Genomic DNA, 22,478 nt, shown 5'->3' with positions numbered 1-22,478 from the left:
AGACCTAAGTGATTAGGGTTTGATCACAAAATATTTACAAGTGATTAAGTTTTGAAAATCAAGTGAAAAAACTATTTTTTAAAGTATTAAAAACATTTAAAAACAAGTCACTTTAAACTTAATAAAAACATATTAAATAAATATTTTTTTGTGATTTTCTTGGATATTCATAAAATATATATATTAAATGAGAAGTGTACAAAAAATGAAGCAAAAATGAATTAATTTGATTGGTTAATTAATTAAGTGAAGTTGTGTAAAAAATGAAGAAAAATAAGTGTTAAAAAAATGGTTTTGTCTTCACAAGGGCTTGAACCCACGCCCTTATGTTTATCATTCAAAAACATAACCAACTGGACCACGCGCGTGGTCTGATAAACAAAGGCATTGAAAAGATTATATTTTGAATCAATTTCCTAAATTCAGAACCAAAAATATGGCGCCAAGAACATGGATCCCTTTTGAATTTGAAAATTCTCAAAACTGAATTGTTTGGATCAAGTGAATAGCCTATCTTGCTCGATTTTTCATAAGGAACATGATGGTACCATTTAATTTCATTTATTTTCACTCTAAGATCATTAATTTTCTGATGAACACGAAGAACCCTAATTCTGAGATTGATCATGAAATCGTGTATGATTGATGAATTATGAAATTGATTGAGGGTTAATGATCAGTGATAGTGCAGAAACAAGATGGCAAAGAAATATTTCATTTATGATGCATGATTCATGAAGTTCGAAGTTCAAGAGGGCTTACCTTAAAAATGGCAAAACTGAGAATCGAATTCTGCAAATGAGATGTTCCAGATGTTGTTTCTTGATCTGGACAGCTTCAATGATGATTATGGAACATGTTTGGATGCCTGGAATGGATTAAATTCATCTGGATCACTCCATGGAACCCGATCTGCAGTAGAGCCAAGTATGAATCGAGCTTGATGATTCTGAGGTTACAGGTTGATGATGAGTGTTTGGATAGTTCATATGTGACATATATGAGGTGTTGGAAGTGTTAGTTTGGACATAATTGGCCTGGAATTGATTTTGGCATGATAAGGCTAGTGTTATGCATATTTGGAGGTTGAAGAGTGATTCTGAGATTTGGGTTGTTTTGGGGTGTTTCTAAGGTTCAAACAACTTCCATATGATGTTTATGAGTTGTGGGAACCATCACTTTGCTCAGAACTCCAATGGTTTAGAGGTTGGGATTTTCACCTCTTTTGAAAACTATGAAACTTCCAATTCAAGAAAGGAAGAGAAAACCTATGCTTATGAGGTTTTGGTGTGATTTAAAGAGTGGAAATGACCTCTATTCATAGGCCAAGCTTTCTGAATACAAGCCTTTGCAAGTGGCTCAAAGAGTGATGATTTGGCTTAAGAGATAAAATGGAATCTTTCACATTAAATGCATATGGTTAAAATGACTAAACCATGGTTAAAATTGGCTAGGCTTCTTATCTCTTTCCCATCTGTCTACAAACCAGAAATATCTCCCAATTATTACATGTATATGTCACTGCTTGCATCATAAGGTAAAATAGTGCATAACTTTGGCAAAAATGACTTGAAATTTCAAGTGAAATGGTCACTAATGGAGAAATTCAAAGCCATAGCTACACTCCATATTTTTTCATGCTCCTGGACATTTTGGAAAGCTCTTGTTATGTACTTCAAAACCCTAGTTGAAAGTTTCTTCAAGACCTTTAAGGAAATTGGTGAAAAAGATCCATGAACTTTGAAGAAAAATGAGATTTTAAGTGAAATTTTCAAAAGACGGTGACTTTGAAGCTCCATATCTCTTAAATGGTTGATCTTATGGAAAAAAATTATATGTGACAAAGTTGTTCATTGGATCAAAATCTACAACTTTCATGTTGGAAGTTTTTTTCAGTTTGTAGGTGAAATTTTGAGTTATTCCCTTCCAAAGTTTGGAAAAAACCATTGAAAAACACTTAGAAAATTTTCTAAGTATGGAAAGTCAAACTTTTGACTTTTTGATTCTTGATTGATTTTATTGATTTTCCTTGATCAAATGACTTCATATATCATATATTGATGATTTAGAACTTCAAAAGTCATGTTTGACCAAAATTTCCAAAAAGTCAATGGTGATCTTGTACAGTTGACTTTTTCTAACGAATCGCGTTTCTGGAGATTTCAAATGAACCAAGCTATCCTCACCAAATGAATGGTATGAATGGATCACATTGAATTATTGGAGGACCTTGAGCTATGGTTTAAGTTGTGGCACCATGTTCTGATTAAAAAGTCAGTTGTTCAGGTGAATTAGGTCAAAAACCCTAATTGTCGACCTGATGAAATTGATGACTGTGGATCTTGAATTGAGATACAATTTCCATTGGATATTGTCATAGGGATTATTTGAAGATGATTGAAACCTTTGAGTGACTCCCTGGAGCTTTTTAGGGTTTCCCAAATATGATCCCTGATTTTAGTCCCTGATAGTTCAAAACCCTAATCTGATGATTTGAAATTTCACTATTGATCAATCCTTGTGTAGGAGATGTCTTGAGCCAATAGATTAGGTCAAAATGATGTACTTGAGGTCTTGAGGTCATGTCCTAAGTCGTTAGGTCAAATCCTGAGCAAAAGTCAGGAGTATGCTGTCTTCAGTCGAAACCCTAATCTGGTTGATTCAGAGCCTTTGAGCTTGTTGAAATGAACCTTTGAGGACCAAATGTTGATTGTTGATGAAGGTGATCCATTTGAGATGAAGGGAGAACAAAAACCCTAATTGATTGTTACTTGTACTGATGAGTGATTTCTTGTTTAAATCTTGCTGAGTCACAAGTAGCAAACACAAGCTATGCAATTTGTTAGAGATGCAAATGATGCATATGCAAATGATATGAGGTGGTATCTTAGGTCAAAAATTGGGGTATGACAAATGCCCCTATTTAAGTTTCTTCAACCTGAGATATGGAGATTGAAAATCTTCATTTTGATAGGGTGGAAGAGACTTAAATATCAGAAGACGCAAATTTTGGACCTAAGATACCAAAATTGCGAATGATGCAAGGATATCTTTACCGAGGGTGTGGTGTCGTTTTTTTTACCTCCCCGTTTCACTTGGGAGGACGGCACGCTAGACCCTTCACGCGAAATTTGGAAGGAGAATGCGCCCGTGGTGGGATGAATTTTGTTTCAGTTCTTCCTACGATATCACACGAACTTTCTTATTTGTCCTACGAGTAGGAAAGGGGAAAAAAGATCTCAACTAAACCCTAGGAGTTTGCTAAGTGTAGGGATTCACCTAGACTAGAAATTCTGGAGTCAGGGAGGTCGGTTATACATAGGGAAGTGTTTAAGCACCCTACATATCTGTAGTACTCTACAGGAACCTTCTCTGTGTCTAAATGTGTTTGTGCTGCTAATGATTATTGGGAAAGTTTCTCCTTTGTATTAGGAGAGGGAATTGAATTGAATAAAAGAAAGACAGACAGACTGACTGACTATTTTTTGGTATTTTATTAGCTTGCTGAGATTCCTTGTGAACCTCATGCCTACATATCCCTAATGGAAGTCAGAGCTTAATGTAGTTCGGGGAACTAATTAATGATTAATTATTTTTGGGTGCCTTGCTTGAAGCTCAAGGTTGAAGCTTGAATTAAATCTCTATTTACGGTAAAGTGACATGAATATATCTTTACAGAGAGGTATTTCTACTATTCCACCACAAACATTAAAAGAGTGACAGAATAACTGAATTCATTTCATTCAAGAGGGGGAACTTACTTGTGTATGTGCAAGTATACCAGTCAAATCCCTCTTAAATGAAAGAAAAATGCTCATCCAAATTAGGGAAAGTTACCACATGTCTGAGTTTTACTGCCAGCTCATGCCTTTCAAAATCCTAAATGGGAGACTTGATTAAAATGAAATGTAATGTTTGTTTGTTTGAATGTGGTGAGATAGAGGAAAGATCTCTCTATAGAGATAAGCTATGTCTATCTAGTGTATAAAAGATTTGATTTTTTTAACTGGCTTGTATGAGGCCCAAGCTTGAGGCTTTTTGATTAATGTATTATTTATTGACTCTGGGAGATGACTCCACTGGGGGTTAATTACAAGGAATTTTTGTATTCTGTACAAAGCCCAGAATTGAGGCTGACTCTAGCTAGAAAAAATATTATTTTCTGCCTTGTACAAAGCCCAAGGTTGTGGCTGACTGAGTATGAATGACTCTAATAGGGAAAAGATCCTAGATGTTAGGAATCTTTGACACATGAAGTATGGTCTATCTGCCTTGTACAAAGCCCAAGGTTGTGGCTACCTGAATGATGAAGGACTCACTGGGGAGACTCTATTATCTGCCTTGTACAATGCTCAAGGTTGAGGCTGACTATTAACAAGGGAGTTTTATTGTTTTGGTGCCTTGTATGAAGCCCAAGGTTGAGGCTAACTATTTTTGTTGGATTTTGACTCTACTGAAGGATTTATTTATTAAAAGACTGATTTTTTTTTTGGAAGCTAACCCTTTCCAGGGATTTTGACTCAGCTGGTGAGTTTATCTTTTGAAAAGAATGATTTTTGGAAGCTAACCCTTTCCAGGGGTTTTATTCTTTTAAACAGGTTTTTATTAATTGACTTTGGAGGCTAACCCTTTCCAGGGGTTTTTACTCTTTTGGGGAAATTATCTCCTAAGAGAAATGAATCTTTGGTTTTTTGAAGAAGTGATTTTGGAGGCTAACCCTTTCCAGGGGTTTTTGTTAAAATGAAGAAATTAATGGAGGCTGACCCTTTCCAGGGAATTTTGAATGATGGCAGAAAGATTATCTAGTGAGACTTCTTGTTTAAAGCCCAAGATGAAGGCTGACACTTACTGAGGATAAGCAAACATGGATCCTAGACTCTGCTAAGGAAAATTGATGAAGATAAGGGTGAAAGAGACTGTCCATGTCTCTCTTTCCAAAAGGTGTACTCAATGTAAAATTGAGACAAACTTAGCTTGTTTAAAGTCTGGTTTAAATTGGAAGAAACTCACCAGGGTATGTTAAAAGGTGACTAAAGACCTGTTCCTATGTTTATAAGAAACCTGATGGGTCCTTGTATACAAGCTCAAGAGGAAGCTGGAAATGCTTTTAAGAAGCCTGTAGGTCCTTGTACAAAGCCCAAGAGGAGGCTAATCGAGGGTCCTTGTTATAGCACAAGAGAAAGCTATGTGGTTTTGAACCTATTTTGGCTTTAAGCAAATGGGTAAGAGGTTTCACCGGGAATAATTCCTCTTGGGTGGATGTGTCCTATTTTTTTTGGATTCTAAGGTTTTTGCCAAGATGTTTCACCGGGAATAATTCATCTTGGGGGTTTGAACTACAGATCTCTAATTAGGAAAGAGCCTTCACCGGGAAGACATTCTCAATCCTAGGTCATATTCCTATAATATATATATATAGTTTAACTGTCCTAAGGTTTACACTCAGACGTAGTTCTAAACAAATATATGCACAGTTTATATTTGACAGTAATTTAAACAAAGACTGTAAATTGAAAGCTTGTAAAGCCTAACCTGGATGGAGTGGAGGCCTTTGAAGAAGTATGTAAAAAGCATCACCAACAGTTGATGGATAACAGTTGAATATTTATGATAAACAGTTAATGGTTTTTGAAAACAGAAGAAGTGAAGATGGACATAGGTCACATAGGTATCTGAAGAGTTTCACCGGGAATAATGCCCTTCAAATACCAGAAGAATATTTTGAAAACAGAAAGAAGATTTTGTAAATACAGTTTTTGAAAACAAACTAAGAAAAGAAAAAAGGTGTTGGGACTTACACTCTATTAGAGGCCCACTTAAAAATGATTTACTGTTTATGAGAAACAGTTGAAAACGATTGAAATGATATAAGGTTTTGTTGTTTGAAAACCTTAATCATCCGTTTAATTGGAGACTGAAAACAGTTTTGAACATTGACAAAAGTCAACTTAATTAAGGCAAAGATGAAATCTATACCTAATTAAGACCTAAGTAATTAGGGTTTTATCATAAAATTATTCACAAAGTAATTAGGTTAAAACAAAATGAAAATATATATTTTCAAAGTATTTAAGAAAACACTTAAAACATACTATTTTAAACCTAATAAAAATATATGAAATAAATAATATTTTTATGATTTTTTTTGATTATTCACAAAATAGATATATTAAATAACAAGTGTGTGAAAAATGAAGTGAAAATGATTTAATTTGATGGGTGAAATAATTGTGTGAAGTTGTGAGAAAAATGAAGGAAATTAGTGGTAAAAATAATGTTTTGGTCTCACCATGGTTTGAACCCACACCCTCTAGGTCACACACCCAAAACAAACACCACTGAGCCAACGCGCGTGTGGTGATAGTAAGATGGCTTCAATGCAATTCATATAGTGTTCAAGTGTATAGAAGCAAAAAAGAAAATAAAATTAAAAGGTCTGAGGCGAGGGGGATTCGAACCCCAGACCTTGGGCATGAGGAGACTAAGAGCGCATGTGTGGCCACTGGGGCAAGTTATTCATTCGTTTATGAAACGCATATCATTAAATATAAAATAAACTCTGCCCTGGGATTTGAAATTTGCGCGCCATGGCCATAGTCGTCTTCTTCCTCGAGCTCAAAGATTTTCAAATTCCTAACTCTCTGGTTTCTCAACTAAATGGCATGATGTAAACATCAATCATGTTCTAAATTTCCTCACGAATCCAGATATGTAACTAACATTTATTTATATTAACTATAGCTACCTAATTTCTCAGAAAACTCTAAGAACACATGAACCCTAAATTTGAAATTAAATGATAAACAAGATGAATAAATGAATGATGATGGAGGGTTTTCAATCCTCTGATGATGCTGAACAAGATAGAATCGAGCTTTATCACAAAGAGTACTTAAATTAAAGAGATGGAGTTCAGAAACTTACCTCTGAAAATGGAGGTCGTGAGGATGATAGAGAGCACCTGGGCTTGTATGAATGATCCCAAAAGCTTCATTGGGACTCAGTGATGCTAACTGAATGCTTATTGTAACTTCAATTCTCCTGAATTGCTCTATGGACCTCCCTCGATTTGAGCTTCAAGTGGACATGGAAAGTGATGGATCTTGAGTTACAAATGAGCTGCAGCCATTTGAACAACTTCACTATGACCTGAGGAACACGTCTGGATGCTTGGCTTTGTTGGAAACCTTCTGAATTGCTCTATGGACCACCAACTGCAACAGCTCCAAAGTGAGAGCAACAATGGCGTTCCTCCTCTTACAGAAGTGATCCAGGTGCTTGGATCACCTCAAATGAACCCCTTTGAGATGTTAGAATGCTTACTTTCCAAAGATAAGCTCTGGTTTGAAGAAAACGATTCTTCTTGCCAAAGAACTTTGAAAAACCAATAAGCAAGAGGAGTGAAAGAGAAAGCAAGGAATATGATTTCTTTGGTGTGTTTTCTGAATGAGAAAGAGCCCTCTATTTATAGGCAAATGGTTCAGTACTGATTGAGAGAGTGAGCTTGCTTAGTGAAGTGAGTTTGGTTTCTTAGCCATGAAGAAATTTCAAGGAATATCCAAGTGTGATCATTGCATTTTCGAGCCAGCTCCCCATCCATTGATCCTATCTGATCTTAGGGAACATTTCTGGTGCAGAGTGAGCTCTAATTGGTTGGTGAGAAGATTCCTTGGGTGATTCATCAATTTGCCATAAATTTCCAAATGTAATCATTACATAATCACATGTTCTTGTTTTGGGAATCTTCCTCAATTCTTATGCTATGGTGAAAATGAATGCATGGCATGTTTTCAGATGTGTTATGGGTCGTGTAGCATCCATAAGTGAGGTCATGTGCACAAAATTGCAAAGTTCAAAAATGAGGCATGACCTATAATTTCACTTCATGAGGCCAACTTTGAACAAGCATAACTCTTAGCTCAAAATGAATTTGGAGAAGGTTGAACACAATTTGGAAAGCCCTAAACATCTACTTCAAATCATTAGTTTGGGGTTTCTTCAGAATCATTTGGGAAAATTGTGAAAAATGAGCCCAAAGTTGGATGAAAACTAGGTTAAAAACACTTAGAAAAAATTTCTAAGTTTTTATAACCTAAAGCTTGAAAATTCCAAATCTCTTAAATGGTTGATCTTTTGAAAAAAGTTCCTATGTAAGATGTTGTTTTATTTTGCAAGATCTACAACTTTCATGTTGGAAGTTTTTTGAGTTGTGTAGGTGAAATTTTGAGTTCCCACAATGCCCTCAAAAATCCTAATTCCCGACTTTTTGCTCCTTGATGATTCTTCTTGAATTTATTTGGTCAAATGACTTTAATATCCATATATTGATGATATTGATCTTTGAAAGTCATGGTTTGACCAAAAATCTTAAAAGTCAAAGGTGATCCCGTACAGTTGACTTTTTCCAAATAAAGTGAGATTTTGGACTTTTGTGTGGAATTAAGATCTTCTTCTCAAATGAGTGATGTGAATGGGTTATATTGAGGTAGTAGAGGTTCTTGAATCATGTCTTGAGTTTTGGATCCATGCCCTGATTAAAAGTCAACTATCCAGATGAATTAGGTCCAAAACCCTAATTGTCGACCAGATGAAATTGGTGACTGTGGATCTTGAATTGAGGTGTGATGTCCAGTGGATTTTATTGTATGGCTAATTTGAAGATGATTGAAGTGTTTAATAGATGTCCTGGAGCTTTTTAGGGTTTCCCAAAGGTGATCCCTGATTTCAGTCCTTGATAGGCTCAAAAACCCTAGTCTGGTGACTTGAGTAAACCTGTACTCAGATGACTGGGTGTCTAATCAATCATAGGTGAATATAAAAATGAAGCTTTTGAGTCCTATGATTGTGTTAAAGACTAATCCTTCTATTGATTGATCCTTTGCCTGAGTTTTCTTCTCTTTGAACATCCTTGATTAAATGCCAGATGAAGAAGTGACTGCTCTGGGTACTTGCTTTGACCTGATGAAAATCCTGAAGATATGTCATCTCAGGGGGTCAAAAATAAGGGTATGACAGATGCCCCTATTTAAGTTTCTTTTATCCGGAGGGAGAGAGATTGATATCTCGATCTCTCCTGCGTGAAAGAGACTTAAATATCAAAGAATGCCCGAATTTTGGGCGCTCCTGAGATGTTGTAATTGATAAAATCTTTACATGAACTGATCCCGTTATCGCACTTAGCGGGGGATGAGGAGACAAACTCCTGTAGGAATACGTCTAGTGGATTCTGGTGAATGGATGGCAATGTAGGATGCGCAATCCATCTTCTTTAACTAAGTGTTGACACTTAGAAAAAGGCAAGCAACCTCCCCTTGTTTCGGATGTCTGCATCTCGAAACTGGTCTAAGTTGTGATTTTGGACAATATCTCAGATAAAGAGAAATTCTCCAAAGATTTGTTTCCTCATCAAACTTCTCATCAACACTTGGAGATGAGATGCCATTTGATGGTAATAAAGAAACTTCATCATCTTTTTGGAAGATATCTCTGATGAAGAGAAAATCTCCAAGGGTTGTTTCCTCATCAAACTTCTCATCAGCACTTGGAGATGAGACGTCATTTGATGGTAATAAAGAAACTTCAAAGGTTTGTTTCCTCATCAAACTTCTCATCAGCACTTGGAGATGAGACGCCATTTGATGGTAATAAAGAAACTTCAAAGGTTTGTTTCCTCATCAAACTTCTCATCAGCACTTGGAGATGAGACGCCATTTGACGGTAAATAAAGAAACTTCAAGGTTTGTTTCCTCATCAAACTTCTTACCAGCACTTGGAGGTTAGATACCATTTGACGGTAAATAAAGAAACTTCAAAGGTTTGTTTCCTCATCAAAATTCTCATCAGCACTCGGAGATGAGACGCCATTTGATGGTAATAAAGAAACTTCAAAGGTTTGTTTCCTCATCAAACTTCTTACCAGCACTTGGAGGTAAGATACCATTTGACGGTAAATAAAGAAACTTCACCATCTTTCCCTTCGACTTGACGTCTTTGAAAGAATGTCATATGGCCTCATGATCTTTTTGAGGGGCTAATGACTTTGTCTGAAAGCGGACGAACTGTTTTCGGGATGAAAACCACCATTCGTCGACTTATGCCGGGGAACCAACAAACTGTTTTCCTAAGAGGAGAAACCGCCATTTGTCGACTTTGAAGTGGATGAAACATCTCAGAAACAGACAAACTGTTTAAAGAAACTGCCATTTGTCGATTTCTTGAATATTTATCAGACAAACTGTCTTTTCTTGGGGAAAGACTGCCATTTGCCAATTGCTAGGGGAACAAACTGTCTTCTACTAGGAGAGACTGCCATTTGTTGACCCTGCTGTGAAAAGAAAGTGAGCAAACTGTCTTCTGTCGAAAGAGACTGCCACTTGCTGACTTTGTTGAGGAATCTTTAAGCGAAACGAACTGTCTTCATGAAAAAGGCTGCCATTCGTTATTTTTGTCCGAAAAAGTGAGTGAACTGTCTTTTGCCGAAAGAGCCTGCCATTCACTGACTCCGCTGGGGATCATTTGTCAATCTGCTGGGGAGATTCCAAATTATTTTCTTTGACGAAAAGTGGCATCTCTTGACCCTGCTGGGGAAATACCAAATTATTTTCTTTGACGAAAAGTGGCATCTCTTGACCCTGCTGGGGAAATACCAAACTGTTTTCCAGGAGGAAAACTACCACTTGTCAATTATGTCGGGGAATCCACACTTCTTGGGGAAGAGAACCGCTCATCGACCCTGTGGGGAATTCCAAAATGAGAAACAGACTATCTCATCTGAAGAAGACTGTCGAGTGTCGCTCTGCGGGAGAATCTTGGCTGAGGAACTCCAAAAGTGAACAAACTAATCTCTTTGAGGGAGACTACCATTTGTTGACTTGCTTGGGGAATTTGGGTGTATGAACCTTCTTCATGAAGAAGAAAACCCTTTCACAACTTTGCAGGGGAATCTCGAGTATATGTCCAAGTAATTTGGGTATTAACACGATCAAAACCTGGCTAGACTATGCTCATTACGCAAATATGGTGTGAGACAAAATGCATGAATATTACGATGATTATGAAATGCGAAGTGAATGTGAATAGAATTGTCGCGGATGTAAAATCCTATGATACGACTTGAACCTTGTTGATCAGAAGATGTCTTCTTCTTGTAGTTCGAACTCTGTTGGGAATACGTGGTTATCAGCTGTTCGCTATCTGAAGTGAGTAATATGAATCGAAGTGAAGATCCGTCATCGGGAGATGTTCGCAAAGCGACCTCATGGGGAAATCTTGGTTCCCGGAGTCTCAACCGTTCTCGGAGCAACTGTTTGCATTCTTCCTATTGTAAGTAAACCTTAGAAAGAAATTTCACCTTTATTTTTGCAAGTAAATTCATTTTATTTTATGAAAACATTTGTTTCAAGAAAATGACTGTTTAAACTTAAAATGCATTTCAAGAAACTGAATAAGACTCGATTTGCAAAGAAAGGCACAAGGCTCAAATTATTATATATGGAATGGTAATCAGCCAAATGCTTGATTCCATGGAGTATTTACAAAGTTGGAAATTGGTAATTTTTCGGGAAAAGGGCTACGATGAAACGTGACGACCGTTATCTTTCCCTTCCACTCCGAGTTGCGCTGTATTCGTGCTTCGTAGAAGATGACCTACTGCTGATGAATACTCCGCTATGGATTTTTGAATGATCAAGTTTGTCCTGAACACAATTACTTGCCATATATCCCTAACTTTTGCGTAAACTACCCCTCTCGGATTTTAAGTCTACCGGGATTGATTATTTATTTTTTATGTCTCTAACTTTTGCCTGAATCGCCCTTTCGGGTTTTCGATTCACCGAGACGCTCTTTTTTGCCTAAGTCGCTCTTTGCGAGTTTTCAACATAGCGAGCTGTTCTTTTGTTTTTATTTAGGCGAAGTATTTCTTGACTGCGTCGACGTTCACAGGACGGGTGAATTCTTCTCCATCCATAGTCGTGAGTATTAAGGCTCCTCCTGAGAAAGCTCTCTTGACCACGTAGAGGCCGTCATAATTGGGTGTCCATTTCCCTCTCAAATCTGTGAGAAAAGATTGAATCTTTTTTAGTACAAGGTCGCCTTCTTTGATTGTGCGAGGTCGAACCTTTTTGTCGAAAGCTTTCTTCATTCTTTGTTGATATAGCTGACCGTGGCATAAAGCTGTCATGCGCTTTTCTTCGATTAAGTTCAATTCATCGAATCTGCTTTGACACCACTCGGCTTCTGTTAATTTTGCCTCCATCAAGACTCTCATTGATGGGATCTCAACCTCTATGGGTAGGACTGCTTCCATGCCATATACAAGGGAGAAAGGAGTTGCTCCAGTCGAAGTACGTACTGATGTACGGTAACCATGAAGAGCGTACGGGAGCATTTCATGCCAATCTTTGTAAGTGATGACCATCTTCTGAATGATTTTCTTGATGTTTTTATTAGCTGCTTCTACAGCTCCATTCATCTTTGGTCTGTAAGGAGATGAATTGTGATGTTCAATCTTGAATTCTTCACAAAGCTCCTTCATCATTTTGTTATTCAAATTTGACCCATTGTCAGTGATTATCTTGCTAGGAATGCCGTAGCGACAGATGATGTGATTCTTGATAAACCTGACGACAACTTGTCTTGTAACGTTTGCATATGAAGCTGCTTCGACCCATTTGGTGAAATAGTCTATGGCTACCAAGATGAAGCGATGTCCGTTGGACGCTTTTGGCTCGATCATTCCAATCATGTCGATTCCCCACATGGAGAAAGGCCAAGGGGAAGAGAGTATGTTGAGAAGAGATGGTGGCACATAAATTCTATCGGCGTAGATCTGACATTTGTGACACCCCTTTGCGTACTGGTAGCAATCTGACTCCATCGTCAGCCAATAATATCCTGCTCTCAGTATTTTCCTTGTCATGGTATGTCCATTGGTGTGAGTACCAAAGGAACCTTCATGTATTTCTCTCATGAGTACTTCTGCTTCTTTTCTGTCAGCGCATCTGAGCAGAATCATGTCGAAGTTTCTCTTGTACAGAACATCTTCATTCAGGAAGAATCTACAAGTTAACTTTCTCAAAGTCTTTCTATCTTTCTTTGACGCCCCAAGAGGGTACTCTTGCTTTTGAAGAAAGTTCTTGATGTTGTGATACCACGGTTTGTCGTCGATGATTGCTTCTACTGTGAAAACATGAGCGGGCCTATCCAGGCGCATAACATCGATCCGAGGAATGTCATTCCAATGATTTATCCTAATCATGGAAGAGAGTGTGGCTAATGCATCAGCCAAGTTGTTTTCTTCGCGAGGAATGTGATGAAAATCTACCCTGTCGAAGAATGGTAACAATCTTCTCGCGTAGTCTTTGTAAGGAATTAGCCCTGGTTGGCGTGTTTCCCATTCTCCTTTGATTTGATTAATGACCAAAGCAGAATCTCCGTATACATCCAAGTGTTTGATTCTTAGATCCACGGCTTCTTCGAGACCCATGATGCAAGCTTCATATTCGGCCTCATTGTTTGTGCACTTGAAAGTTAATCTGGCAGTAAATGGAATATGGGTACCCCGAGGAGTAACAATGATTGCCCCAATTCCTCGTCCATAAGCATTGACAGCTCCGTCAAAGATTAAGCCCCACTGGGATCCTATCTCAGGTCCTTCGTCTGGTAGTGGCTCGTCGTAATCTTTCATCTTGAGGTACATGACGTCCTCGTCCGGAAAGTCGAAACTGGTTGATTCATGACCATTGAGTGGATGGTGAGCCAGGTGCTCAGCTAGAATGCTTCCTTTCACGGCTTTCTGTTCGTGATACTCAATGTCATATTCTGATAACAACATCTGCCAACGGGCAATTCTCCCAGTTAAAGCAGGCTTCTCAAAGATGTACTTGAATGGATCCATATGAGAGATCAAACAAGTAGTATGTCGAATCATGTACTGGCGGAGACGCTTGGCAGCCCAGGCAAAAGCACAACACGTCTTCTCGAGCATGGAGTAGCGGGATTCACAGTCAGTGAATTTCTTGCTTAGGTAGTAAATGGCATGCTCTTTTCTTCTCGTCTCGTCTTGCTGTCCAAGGACACAACCCATGGAAGCTTCTAAGAGGGTTAAGTACATTATCAAAGGACTTCCTTCCACTGGAGGAGACAAAATGGGTGGTTCGAGCAGATATTCTTTAATGATGTCGAACGCTTTCTGACAATCGTCTGTCCAGACGCAACTTTGATTTTTCCGTAGAAGTTTGAAAATAGGAGCACAAGTTGCAGTCATGAGATATATGAATCTCGAGATGTAATTCAGACGTCCAAGAAATCCTCTAACTTGTTTCTCGGTTCTGGGTGAAGGCATTTCTTGAATTGCCTTGGGTTTGTCTGGATCTACTTCAATTCCTCGTTTGCTGACAATGAAACCAAGGAGTTTTCCTGAGTAGACACCAAAGGTGCACTTGTTGGGGTTCAGGCGAAGCTGAAACTTCCGTAAGCGTTGAAATAACTTTGTCAGATTTTGTATGTGATCTTCTTCGTTTTCTGATTTGGCAATCATGTCGTCCACATAGACTTCCACTTCTTTATGCATCATGTCATGGAAAAGCGTAGTCATGGCTCTTTGATAAGTTGCCCCTGCGTTCTTTAGTCCAAAAGGCATAACACGATAGCAGAACGTGCCCCAGGGGGTGATGAAAGCTGTTTTCTCCATGTCTTCAGGTGCCATTTTGATTTGGTTGTATCCTGAAAATCCGTCCATGAATGAGAAAACTTTGGATTTTGCTGTACTATCTACCAACATATCAATATGTGGTAAAGGAAAATCATCCTTAGGGCTAGCTTTGTTCAAATCTCTGTAGTCGACGCACATGCGGACTTTTCCGTCTTTCTTAGGAACGGGAACAATGTTAGCTAACCACTGAGGTTATTCTGAAGTGACGAGGAAACCTGCGTTGATCTGCTTATGAACTTCCTCTTTGATTTTCATGGCCATCTCCGGATGAGTTCTTCTCAATTTTTGCTTGACCGGAGGGCATTATGCTTTTAATGGCAAGTGATGCTCCACTATACTGGTATCCAACCCTGGCATATCTTGATAAGACCAAGCGAAGACATCTGAGAATTCTTTGAGCAGCTGTATCAAACTCTCTCTGATCTCTGAACTGAGCGAAGCTCCAATCTTAACCTCCTTTCTGTTTCCATTGGAACCAAGGTTAATGATCTCTTGAGGCTCATTGTATGGCTGAATGGCCTCTTCCTTTTGTTGAAGTAATCGTGAAATTTCCTTTGATATTTCCTCGTCTTCTTCTTCCTCTGCCTCGAATACAGGAAACTCAAAGCTTGGAGAAGTCATACGATCGCACGTTTCAACGGGGTATTTTATGATTAATCTGCATATGTGTGAATATTTTATTTAGACAACGAGGGAAGACTCGGTGTATACAGTTAATGGAATTTTTGATGTTTTTTAAGGGTGTTTTTTATGATTACCAATTTCCGAAAAAAAAGAAAAGGAAAAACTAACGACGGAACAAAATGACATTTTTATTTATTGACAGTCATTTCTTGAAACAAAGACCCTATAAAACAAAACTCTATTGCTTTGGGCGAAGCAAAGAGGGACATTTTCCTAAGAAAATAGTAAAATGCAAAGCCCTATGAAACATCTCTTCACCCTGGGCTATGGTGAGAGGATAAAATAACGGTGAAAGTTCCTACTTAGGAGTGCGAACAACAGTTGAAACTTCAACAGCTGTCCAATAGTGGCGAACCCCACTGTGCACTAGGTAATCTGGAACCTTAGGCTTAAGCTGGCCTGTGGTAGGTCTTGATTTACCAACCACTGTCTTTGCAACACTCAGACGATCTTCTTCTACTTCAGTAGACTGAGCGGTGTGAGCATACCCATTTCCAAGTGGAGTATGTCGGTTTTTCTTTTGAGGAAACTTCCAATCTTCTGAATGGAGAGACTCGTTGTCAGAGACACTTTCGAGATCATCCTCTTCTGTATTTTGGTCTTGCTCTTCTCCCAAGATGGCATTGACTAGATATGTGAACTCTAGATCCGTAGCCCCGGAAGGTGACTTAGGGATATAATCCTCAATGATGATTTCACCAGATGTTGATGATGAATAGCAAGGGTTATATATCTCTTTTGGCTGAGTAAGGTACTCGTAATCAATGTTCCATCCCGTTGGAACAATATCTTCCAAAGAGGTTTTTGAGCTTTCAGGAGCGGAGTATTTCACCATGTAGTCGAATTTTCCGCTTGGTTCTCCTAATGTATCCCAGGTTTCTTCGGGGATAGGAGGAACTTCTTCTGATGAACCATGACTTCTGGTGGTGAAGCTATTTGTAACTTCGTCATTGCTTGGTCGAGTCTTACTTCTAGATCTCTTAGTCGGATAACAGCAAGGTGATTCAGACTCTGATAGGGATATGTATCCTGCTTTGTTAAGATAGGATAGCCATTCCTCTTCATCGGTGTTTTCCGTACCGATGGTATTGACTGTTTGTTGAACTGGTTGAAGAAAACCTCCGTTGTGGAAAGTTTCTTGAATTGGGAGAACTACCTCAATTCCTGGAATAGTCTTTGATGATGTTGGAAAGAATCCAACTCCTGTTCTGTTCTTGTTGTTGGTAGGAATATTAATGTGCCCCCAACCACTGGTAGTGCCATCCTTTACAACTTGGATTGCATCTCTGTAGGAAGGAATAGACGCTGCTTTCTCCTTTCCTTTGTCCAAGGAAAGTGCTTGGAATTTAGTTCCAACAACTTCTTTTGGTTCTATGTCGGAGAATGATGACAGGTTGCTGACGATCAGAGCTGGTTCTCCACATACGGTTATCAATTTGTCATTTCTTATGAACTTCAGTTTTTGATGAAGTGTTGAAGTAATTGCCCCAGCCTCATGAATCCATGGGCGACCTAGCAAACAACTGTATTATGCTGGAATATCCATGACTTGGAAAGTGATTTTGAACGTCTAAGGTCCAATAGTTATGGGAAGATCCACTTCTCCAAAAACTGACTTCCTTGATCCATCAAATACTTTGACGATGACATGACTTTTTCTTAGAGGGTAATCTTCGAAAGATAATCTTGACAATGTTGATTTCGGCATGACGTTGAGAGAGGATCCATTGTCTATTAGGACTCCTGTGAGTACATCACCCATGCAGCCAACTGAGATGTGAAGTGGAAGATTGTGGTCTACTCCTTCTTCAGGAAGATCTTCGTCACAGAAACTTAGGTTAGTTCCAATGGAGATGTTGGCAACGATATTGTTGAATTGGCTTATTGTAACGCCAGGTTCTACAAAAGCTTGTTCCAAAACTTTCTGTAGAGCTTCCCTATGAGCTTCAGAACTCAATAGTAGGGAAAGAACAGAAATCCTAGACGGAGTATGCAGTAATTGATCTACAATTTTGTATTCACTCCTCTGGATTAACTTCAAGATCTCATCATTTTCTTTTGCTTGAACAGCATTGGTCGGATGATTGTCTTGCCTATGTGGTACTTCCTCCGAAGGTTTCTCCACATTTTCTGTTGTTCTGTTGAAGACTCGTCCACTTCTGGTGACTCGACTAACATCAGCAATGTTGACAACAGACGGTAATGGTATCTCCTTGCCATTTTCAATGTATGTAGCATTGTACTTGTATGGTATGGCCTTGCTGGATTCATACGGTACAGGACCTGGTAAGTAGATGACTAGTGGAGCAACTGCTGTCTTCCTGCTATCGTACTTAACTTGCATTGGTTCAACTTGATTAATTTGAGGAGATACGGTAAAGACTTCATCATCTTCTCTGTTGGCAAGAACAATAATGGTATTGTCATCCATCAGCTTTTGAACGTCGTTGCGAACACGTAAACATCCTCGTGAATTTCTTCGACAAATTCTGCATCTACTGTAAGCGTGGAAATCTGTTCCAAAGTAGGCAAGTCCATTTAAAGTTTTATGGAACCTGACTACCGATCCTTCAAGATCTTCAACTTTGTAGATTTTGTATTCTCCTGGACATCCTTGAACCATGTTGATGTCATGTTCATTTCTGACTCGGATATGTTGAATCCATCCTAAGTCCATTTGTTCTTGTAATGCAGCTTGAACTACGGCACATCCTTGATTATTCTTTGGACAAATATCGCATGTGAAGTAGTTGTGAGGTGGTACATGGCCGTACCCAGCTTGTTTAGCGTGCATCTTGACAAGATTTTCCCCTATCTGACGAATGTCGTAAATTTGAATGACGTTAGGGTGTTGATCTATCAGATTTACTGAAGCTTCTTTATGCTGCGGCAAAGGATTTGCTTGGACGTTTGGACTAGTATCTTTGAAGGATAGCATTTCGCTCTTCACTAATCGTTGGACGTCAATCTTGAAAGGGAAACAGTTCTCAATATTGTGACCTGGTGCCCCCTGATGATAGGGACAAGATTGGTCAGCCTTATACCATGGTGAGGAACTGTTTGTAGGATTTGGAGGACTCCTTGTCTGGATGAGTCCTTTTGCCAGTAATGTTGGAAACAATTCCGCATACGGCATTGGTATGGGATCAAAGGAAGGATACCTTGGAGCCCGATTGTTGTAATTTAAAGGTCGAACCTGCTGCTGAGGTTGTTGCGACCTTTGTTGAATTTGTTGTTGCGAAATCTGAGGTTGATAAGCTGGCGCTGAGTTAACAACCGGAGTTATTGTAGCAACCTGAGGTGAAAATCTCTTCTTTGTTTTGTGCAAGACATTGCTGACATCTTGATCCTTTTTCTTCTGAAAAGAACTTCCATACTTCCTTGGACCAATAGAAGATTCTGGTTCTTTGTTCAAGCGTCCTTCCCGAACTGCTTCTTCTAAACGTACACCCATGTTTACCATCTCGGTAAAGTCACTTGGTGCACTTGCAACCATTCATCCGTAGTAAAATGGACTCAAAGTTTTGAGATAGATTTTTGTCATTTCTTTCTCTTCAAGTGGTGGACAGATTTGTGCAGCAACTTCACGCCATCTTTGAGCGTATTCCTTGAAGCTTTCTCTATCCTTTTGAGTCGTGGCCCGGAGTTGATCTCTGTCGGGAGCCATATCCAGATTGTACTTATAATGTTTGACGAAGGCCTCTCAGAGGTCTCGAAAAGTACGAATCTCTGAACTGTCCAAGTTCATGTACCATTTGAGTGCAGCACCTGTCAGGCTGTCTTGAAAATAATGAATGAGTAATTGTTGATTATCAGTCTGAGTTGACATTCTTCGAGCGTACATTACGAGGTGACTTTGTGGGCATGAATTCCCTTTGTACTTCTCGAAATCTGGTACTTTGAATTTGTGAGGAATCTTAACATTTGGAACCAGACAGAGGTCTGCAGCATTCTTTCCAAATAGATCTTGTCCTCGAAGAGTCTTGAGTTCCTTCTGCATTTGCAGAAACTGTTCCTAGAACTCGTCCAATCTTTCATACACGCCAGCATCCTCACTGGGAGCGTGATGATATACTTGTCCGCCCTGTGGAGGAAAAGTATGCATAATCGGCCGTGGAGAAACCATGACAGCAGATCTTGGTATCTCAGCATTCTGTTGTGCGAAACCCATTGCCGTTGCTCTTGGAACTTCAATTTCCAGAGGTTTGTAACCCTCCGGCGGTTGCGTCTCCATTGTAGCTCTTGGAACTTCAGAAACTGGGGGTATGTACCCTTCTGGAATAAAGTTATACGGCATGCCCCAAGGTCGGTTGGGTGGCATGGCATACTGAGGAATAGGAGTAGAAACAATCTCGGAAACCACATTCCTTTGTGGTTCTTCTGGCGTTGGTCGATTCTGTGCAACTACCAGGGCTTCTACCATACTATTGAGCCTTTCAATAGCACCTTTGAGAGTAGTAACCTCTTCTCTGAGTTCTCCATTCTCTTGCTCAAAGTCTTCCATTCTTTTCTTGCGACTTGAACGAGTGTTGTATGGATGAGACAGCTTGAAAGTCTTGGTTCACCTCCTTCTCCTCCTCTCTTTCTGGAGAAAGGAAAGTGACTATTAGATCCGCGACAATTCTCGTGTCAGTGCGTACGACTAAAGCGATGCATGATATGCAATTAAGTTATTATTTTTCAAGGAAACACCATAATTACGTTATGAAACATCAAACTTTTATTAATTAAGCGAAAAACGCCAATTTTACACACTTTGAAAAGGGAAATACAGAGAAACTGAGAGAAAGGACTCTAAAACTTTGATGAAGAGCCGACTTCACGTTCTAACATTTTCTTCTGTTTCTTGAGCTGAGCATTCTCTGACGTGAGTTGATCGATGATCCAGGAAGCAGGAGGGATATGATGAGAAAGTGATGATTGTGTCACTTGTCGATCGAGCACTTCGAGTAACTCATCCTTCCTTCTTAGGATGTTATGAATCTCAACGTTTTCCGTGTTGACGATTCGATACTTGTTCCTCCAAGCATTCCTTTCTTGGCATACCTTGTTTAATGCCGCTTGTAGTTTTTCAACATCGGTGGAGAAAAGGTATATTGGTTCCCTTAGGGGAATGGGTTCTTGATGCTGATATGGCATCCTGATCTTGAATGCTCTGATGCGTACCCATTGAAGGTAAGGATCCAGGGAGATGCAAAGATGTTTTCCTAACAATCTTCTCCCTTTGCTGTGAACAAGACGCCAGGCTTGGACAATTTCCTTCTTTAGCATGTTGCCATGATCTTCGATGTTCTTGAAGAACAGACCCTCCAATTGGATACTACTTGGAATGTTTTTCATAGGATAGCCGTACTGACGACGGGCTAAAGCTGGATTGTAACTGATTCCTCCCTTAGTTCCAATAAGGGGCATGTTGGGAAAACTTCCACAACTGAAGATGATCTTGGTTTCGTCGTTGTCAGGACTACACCACTCAATGTCTGTATGAGTGAGAGACATGATTCTCTGTGACCAGTAAAGGCCATCCCTCATGTTCCAGAAAGTGCTAGACTTCGGCAGGTGCGAAACGAACCATTCGTATAACAACGGTACGCAGCATGTGATTAATCCTCCTCGCTGCAGGTTTCTTGAATGCACAGAGTGATAAGCATCCGCAAGCAAGGTTGGAACTGGATTTCCAATTAAGAAGATCTTAATTGCGTTGATGTCGACGAAATCGTTAATGTTAGGGAACAAAAACAATCCGTAGATAAGTAAAGCCAAGATTTCCTCAAAAGCGCTCATATCTTGGATGCTGACGAAGTACCGAGCTTGATCAAACAGGAATTTGGAGGGAAATCCTTGAATTCCTCCTCTACTCACCATATGAGTTCTGATGTCGACTACGTTCAAAGGAGTAGTTGCAGCAATGATAATGTCGTCAGGATTCTTTTCCAAACCGGAGTACGGATCTTGCGCGTACACGGGTATTCCAATCAGACGAGAGTACTCCTCCAACGTAGGCATGAGCTGATAATCTGGAAAGGTGAAGCAGTGATACGTTGGATCGTAAAATTGTACCAAGGTGGGAAGGATCCCATCCACAATGTTGGTATTGAGCAAAGGCAGAAGTTTTCCATACTTCTCCTTGAAAGCCTGGGGGTTGACCACCAGTTTTCCGAGCTTTCCCAGTTCCTCGACCTGGGGAATCTTGAAGGTGTATTTCCTAGCTCTCTTTCTCCCATAATCCATGGTATAGATCCTTAAGTCCTTTCTCCGTTTCTCTCTTTCTATGAAGTTCAAGACGTTCGTTATTTAGTTTCCTTGAAAAACGACTCGAAAAAGACTCTTTTTGTTTTTAGTTGTTATTAATGAATGATGCATGAATGCACACACAAGAGTTTTAAACAAACATGGCGTTGAAGGGTATAGTGGTCATGAAGTCAAAACACAAACCTCGCCCCAATGGTAAACTAAGGATAAGGATTTTTGTACCTGTAGAACGGGTTCTAGGGGTCTCAGAGTTTTTGCTCAACATTAAAGATACGTTGACTGGTATCTATAAGAGAGTTTTCTCTGAGTGTAGTATCTGCGTGACAATTACTTTCGTAATCACCGCTCTACGTCCTAAAAAAGGCTTTAAGTGGGGTTAATGGGTTTCTAGGTCCTCCTGGTACAAATCAGTCTCGGAATGCAGTGGCGCAGTTAATCACAACCAGCCAGGTAAATCCCAAGAGTATACTTGGAAACCAAGATTAGAGGGTCTTCACCGGGAAGACATCCTCCATCCTATCTTATGTTGCACTCAAATCCGGGTATAGGATTTCTCACCACAAGGGGGAATCAAGCCCTTTCCCGATACAGAATAAACAAAATAAACAAAAATAAATGCAGCAAACACATGAAATGACACAGAGGTTAGGCAGGACCTCTCTTGTTTGAGGGGGAATTTGGCATCCCTAATTCCTCATTGGGGCTGGACCAGCAACAGGTCAACCATTGGGTTGGATGAAAAACCAAGGTTTTTAACACTTATATCCCCAGCAGAGTCGCCATTTTTCTATGGTGTCGTTTTTTTTACCTCCCCGTTTCACTTGGGAGG

The sequence above is a fragment of the Vicia villosa genome, unplaced genomic scaffold (assembly GCF_029867415.1).
Source record: "Vicia villosa cultivar HV-30 ecotype Madison, WI unplaced genomic scaffold, Vvil1.0 ctg.000428F_1_1, whole genome shotgun sequence".
In the NCBI taxonomy this organism is placed as follows: domain Eukaryota; kingdom Viridiplantae; phylum Streptophyta; class Magnoliopsida; order Fabales; family Fabaceae; genus Vicia; species Vicia villosa.
This window is presented reverse-complemented; position numbering follows the sequence as displayed.